This window comes from Schistocerca piceifrons, chromosome 7 (genome assembly GCF_021461385.2).
Source record: "Schistocerca piceifrons isolate TAMUIC-IGC-003096 chromosome 7, iqSchPice1.1, whole genome shotgun sequence".
In the NCBI taxonomy this organism is placed as follows: Eukaryota; Metazoa; Arthropoda; class Insecta; order Orthoptera; family Acrididae; genus Schistocerca; species Schistocerca piceifrons.
This window is the reverse complement of record NC_060144.1, coordinates 81,091,032-81,097,961: the sequence shown is the minus strand read 5'-3', so window position 1 is coordinate 81,097,961 and position 6,930 is coordinate 81,091,032.

Genomic DNA, 6,930 nt, shown 5'->3' with positions numbered 1-6,930 from the left:
GGGAGACGAAGAAGCTTGCACAGGATAGAATAGCATGGAGAGCTGCATCAAACCAGTCTCAGGACTGAAGTCCACAACAACAACAACATCAAAGGTTTTTGATTGTGTAAAGCATGGAATACTTCTAGATAAGCCCAAGTACTGTGGTACGAATGGGACAGTGCTCAAATGGTGTAAATCATACCTAACTGGAAGAGTGCAGAAAGTTGAAATAAACAGTTCTCATAATATGCAAAAAACTGGTGATTTCTCAAACGGGGGAACAATCAAGAATGGGGTGCCGCAAGGTTTGGTCTTGGGTCCTCTGCTGTCCTTAATGTATATTAATGACTTGCCATTCTATATTCACGAAGATGCAAAGCCGGTACTTTTTGGTGATGATACAAGTATAGCTATCACACCTGACAGACAAGAATTATCTGGTGGAATTGTAAACGATGTTTTTCAGAAAATCATTAAGTGGTTCTCTACAAATGGGCTCTCATTAAACTTTGACAAAACACAGTATATACAGTTCCACACAGTAAATGGAATGACCCCATTAATAAATATAACTTCGATCAGAAATTGGTAGCTAAGGTAGAATATTCAAAATTTCTAGGTGTATGCATTGATGAGGGGTTGAACTGGAAAAAACACACTGAATATCTGCTGAAACATTTGAGTTGAGCTTCTTATTTTATTAGGGTCATTGCAAATTTTGGCCATATACATCTGAGTAAATTAGCTTACCACGCCTATTTTCATTCTCTGCTTTCGTATGGCATCATATTCTGGGGTAATTCATCATTGAGTTAAAGAGTGTTCATTGCACAAAAGCGTATAATCAGAATAATTGCTGGAGCTCATCCAAGATCATCCTGCAGACACTTATTTAAAGAGCTAGAAATCTTCACTGTAGCCTCACAATATATATATTCACTTATGAAATTTGTTGTTAACAATCCGAACGAATTCAAAAGTAATAGCAGTGTACATGGCTACAACACTAGGAGAAAGGATGATCTTCACTACTCAAGGTTAAATCTAACTTTGGCTCAGAAGGAGGTAAATTATGCTGCCACAAATGTCTTTGGTCACTTACCTAATAGCATCAAAAGTCTGACAGATAGCCATATAGCATTTAAAAGGAAATTAAAAGAATTTCTTAATCGCAACTCCTTCTACTCATTAGATGAATTTTTGGATATAGTAAGTGGGTAATTTCCCAACCTCCACAAAAAAAAAAAAAATAAATAAAATAAATAAATAAATAAATAAATAAATAAATAAATTATTGAGTGTCATGTAATATTTGTCAAGTGTAATATCTTTTATTAACCTTTTATTAACCTGACACATTCCACATCATTACGAAGTGTCGTATTCATGATCTATGGAACAAGTACTAATCTAATCTAATCTAATCTAATCCTGATCAGGGTTATCCTTAACTTCCGTCTAGCCATTTTTAAACCATGTGCACCATTTGTAACACCAAGTATGGCTTGAGCACTCATCACTGTCGGCTTCCTACATCATTTGGCGTGTCTCTGTAAAGATTTTATTAAGTTTTACGCAAAATTTAATGCAGGTGCAGTGCTCCTCTAACTCTGCCATCTCGACATTCGCAGACTGTGTGACACAACGCTCTACTCAATACAGCACAAATATATATCTAACAGACATACAACAATGAAACTTCTGGCAGTCACACATTAAACCCAGATGTGTGAAGGGTTGCCAACCACATTTTGCTCAAAAACACCATTGGTGCGAAATTACGAATGTTCTGGAATTTTTTGTACAGACCTCGTATGCAGTTTCAAACCAGCAATGATGATCTGTTAACACCAGAGGTAGTCATTATTGGTCATACACTAAGTTGATGACAATATGTGTAAGTCCTTAGGGTCCAGCCAGATAACAAGTTAAAATGGGATCAACATGCAGATAAACTAACCAAGAAACTTATTTTAATATGTTATGCTGTGAGAAGTATCTCTCTTTGTAATGATGTAAAGACAAAAGTGCTGCCTTATTTAGCATATTTTCACAGTCTGTTGTCAAGTGGTACTATCTTCTGGGATATTACACCTAAAGTGAATAAAGAGTTTATTCAGCAGAAGCAAGTAGTAAGAATATACTGTAAAGTAGATAACTTTACAATTTGCAGAAGCCTCTTTAAGGATTCTGGAATTGTCACACTCACTTCCCAATTAATGTACTCATTAATAGTTTTTGTCACTGATAATAAAAATCAGTTTCAGGCAAACTGTAGTTTACACATTCACAACCAAGACATAAAAATACAGGGTGGGGAAAATAGAAGTGGCCCGGAAAACAGAGTTCCGAGGTACAAAGGAACACAGCAGAGGAAAGGAAATACAATACTAACCAGACTATAGGAGATGTTGAAAGTGATCACCATTCTTCTCTTGGCACTTTTGGGTCCTGGTCAGCAAGCTGCTTAAGGCAGATCAAAGCTGGACTGCTGGAATTGTTGCAATCTCACCCAAAATGTTCTCTTGGATGGGTGATCATCCAGTCTGCCGAGCACTGTTGGCGAGATGCAGTCAGCTCTTGTGAGACAAAACTGAGGAGCAACTTGATTGAGAAGTAGCGGCTCCAGTCTCATAAGCTGACATATGGCCAGGAAAATGGTGTGCTGACCACATGCCCCTCGACATTTGCATCCAGTGATGCCTATGGGCTGAGGGTGACAGGGTGATAGGTTGGTACCATTGGGCCTTCATGACCTGTTTGGGCAGAGTTTAATTTAGTTTTAGTCATCTAAAATATTCTGGTGCAGTTCTTGAAGACTGGGAGGGTTGTTGTGATACATCTTAGACTTGACGGCTCTCCACACAAAATAATCACCTACAGACTGAGCAGGTGACCTGGGCAGCCAGCTAGGGCCACAACCAGACAGACCTTTGCTAACAACTCTGTCAGCTATCAAGACTGTGTAAATGTGCTCCAAGGTTCAGATGGCTGTATGGGCAATTGCCCTGTCCTGTTGAGATGTGTTTACATGCATACATTCATGTCCAATCATATTCACTCATCCAGTCTACTTTTATTTGCCATACCCTGTAGTATTCATCCAAGCTTTGTCTCCTTGTCTACAGTTTTGTATGGAGTCATATTTGGAAGATATTCAACAAACTCCCATCCAACAAAAACAATGCAGACTTTGTTTCCTTGTCTAAAGTTGTGTGTGGAGTTATGGTTGGAAGTTATTCATCAAACTCCCACCCTTTGAACTACATGGCAAGTCAAAGTATTTGTTATAATGCTGTATGATACATAGTAATTTACTGCAGATAGGGCACAGTTTTGACAGATGTGTCAAAATATTTTTGTTGAAGAATTTCATTGTACTCGAGCAAATATCAAGCCTAATAGCTGATAAAATGGGGTCATATAGTGGAACTAAGGAGGCATCTGCCTTTTTTCAAAGTAGTAGCCTTCTTACTCATTTACTTGATTAAAGTTAAATGGCATAAGCATGAACAGCATTAAGCATTATAGTGATAGTTTCTTGTTAATGCAGCATACAGATAAGTTCCTGTCATATCTTTGTCTCATGTTTATGTACATGATGAGTTATTCCACACCCCTGAATGTTCTTCTTGATGGAATTTGCAGAATGTAATAAATGAATTAAAGTCTTTTGCTTTTTTTAGTAAAAAGTTGCTCAATTTTACAATATTGATTGTAATACAATTTAAACTCTTGGTTGTAGATTTTCTCTCTGATTTAGATGGAGACAGTTGTAGAAATAACATAATTTCTTAAGATTCAGGGAAGTGTTAATCAACAAATCTGCAAGAAGATAATCAAGCATGCTATGTCAGAGGGAAATACGGGGCAACTTGTATGGATGAGTAACACCTTCCCAAAATCTATGGTCAGTTAGTAATCTGCCAGACATCACAGTCATGACTTTTAGGATTTGTGTAGCTGACCTTTACAACACACACAATAACCTTGCCATGCTGGATACACAGGTCCTCACAGAATCACTGAGGTTAAGAGCATTGGGGCCAGTTAGTATTGGTATGAGCTACCATCTAGGAGTTGTAACATGACATTCTGTGGCTGCACAAAAAGCATTATTCAACATGGTGGCATTGCTGTCAGGTTTCCTCCGAGCCATAATCCATAGGTAGCAGTCATCCACTGGAGTAGTAGCCCTTGGGCAGCTGGGGCAAGGCATGTCATCGACAGTTCCTGTCTCTCTGTATCTCTTCCATGTTCAAATAACATTGCTTTGGTTCACTCTGAGACACCTGGACACTTCCCTTGTTGGGAGCCATTCCTGGCACAAAGTATTGACTGTCTAGGCATGGTTGAACTACAGACAATGCGAGCTGTGTACTTCCTTCCTGGTGGAATGACTAGAACTGATCGGCTGCCAGACCCCTTGCGTCTAATAGGTGCTTCTCATGCATGGTTGTTTACATCTTTGGGCGGGTTTAGTGACATCTCTGATCAGTCAAAGGAATTGTATCTGTGATATAACATCCACAGTCAACATCTGTCTTCAGGAGTTCTAGGAACCAGGGTGATGCAGAACTTTTTTTGATGTGTGTAGTTTTGTAAAGCTAAGTTATACACAATTTAGTAGAGACTCGCCCCAATTAATTTACAACAAGAGACATATACAGGAAAAAGTGCAAGGTAACCTAAGTCTGTAATCTAAAGCAGAGTTCAGCCAATATCATATCAAAGTTCTGCCTATAACATTATACTGGATCGCGTATTATATCAACATAGAATGTATATTACCAAATATGTATATTACCAAATATGGTATTACTATGCAGTAAATGTTACCCTCTGGGAGAACTTAAGTCAAACTGACCAAGAGTTACCTAATGGATTTGGATTATTGAACCTGAATTTAATATAACAGTAGAAACCAGAAAGCTAAAGAGTAAAATCTGGAAAATGTTTTAAGTAACCAAGTTTACTTAAATGAAATAAAATATGGGCACCAGCCTAATTAGGCATAGTAATATGAAACATTACTTTTAAAGAATCTGTATTGAATTTTGGTAAAGGAAAGCTACCATTACTTCTTTCCCAGAGAAGTGCAATAAAACTCTACTATAATAAGATAAGTGATACAGTGAATACTAGCAGTCATAAATAGCATGTGCAAGCTCTCACAGGAACAATTGACACTTTATCTCTTCGCAACAGTAATACTTTGTCATTTATAAATCATCTCATCCTCAAATGTTGTGAAAGACACTACTAAACCAAAATTGGACATGGACATAGTCCTGTTTCAATAGTTACTTTTCATATAGTACAAATATAACTAAGAGTCACTGGCAATAGGGTTTTTAGACTCATTATAAATCAATCTTGTCTCTGTTTTCATTAATAAAAGCAACTATGGTATAGGCAAAGATTTAGGTGGGGCCCTCAAACTGTCTTTCCAAATTTTACTACACAAAGCACACAAAACAATAGAATCTCTTCAAAATGCAATTAGTAAACTCATTGTTCAAGATTGTTTTCTCATATTAAGCAACACAAAAGTGAGGAGACTTAAACTGTCCATTACCATAAAGCAAACTAAACACACTTTCTTGTAAGCTGCAAATTATGGTATTATTCTTTTATTCAAATTTCACTCAGCTTGCAGGACTTTTAAAACAGTTAATGCCAGTGATTTTTCATACAGGTTCTTAAGTATGTCTTTAAATGCATTTTACTCTAACCAACCTCAAAATAACATGTTTCCTTTTGTCATTAGCGCAACCAGTAATTTTTGCTCACAGAATTAAAAGCAGTTAATCTTTGAAGCCCCCCATGAACCATGGACCTTGCCGTTGGTGGGGAGGCTTGCGTGCCTCAGCGATACAGATAGCCGTACCGTTGGTGCAACCACAACGGAGGGGTATCTGTTGAGAGGCCAGACAAACGTGTGGTTCCTGAAGAGGGGCAGCAGCCTTTTCAGTAGTTGCAAGGGCAACAGTCTGGATGATTGACTGATCTGGCCTTGTAACAATAACCAAAACGGCCTTGCTGTGCTGGTACTGCGAACGGCTGAAAGCAAGGGGAAACTACAGCCGTAATTTTTCCCGAGGGCATGCAGCTTTACTGTATGATTACATGATGATGGCGTCCTCTTGGGTAAAATATTCCGGAGGTAAAATAGTCCCCCATTCGGATCTCCGGGCGGGGACTACTCAAGAGGATGTCGTTATCAGGAGAAAGAAAACTGGCGTTCTACGGATCGGAGCGTGGAATGTCAGATCCCTTAATCGGGCAGGTAGGTTAGAAAATTTAAAAAGGGAAATGGATAGGTTGAAGTTAGATATAGTGGGAATTAGTGAAGTTCGGTGGCAGGAGGAACAAGACTTCTGGTCAGGTGACTACAGGGTTATAAACACAAAATCAAATAGGGGTAATGCAGGAGTAGGTTTAATAATGAATAGGAAAATAGGAATGCGGGTAAGCTACTACAAACAGCATAGTGAACGCATTATTGTGGCCAAGATAGATACGAAGCCCACACCTACTACAGTAGTACAAGTTTATATGCCAACTAGCTCTGCAGATGACGAAGAAATTGAAGAAATGTATGATGAAATAAAAGAAATTATTCAGATTGTGAAGGGAGACGAAAATTTAATAGTCATGGATGACTGGAATTCGAATGTAGGAAAAGGGAGAGAAGGAAACATAGTAGGTGAATATGGATTGGGGGACAGAAATGAAAGAGGAAGCCGCCTGGTCGAATTTTGCACAGAGCACAACATAATCATAACTAACACTTGGTTTAAGAATCATGAAAGAAGGTTGTATACATGGAAGAACCCTGGAGATACTAAAAGGTATCAGATAGATTATATAATGGTAAGACAGAGATTTAGGAACCAGGTTATAAATTGTAAGACATTTCCAGGGGCAGATGTGGACTCTGACCAC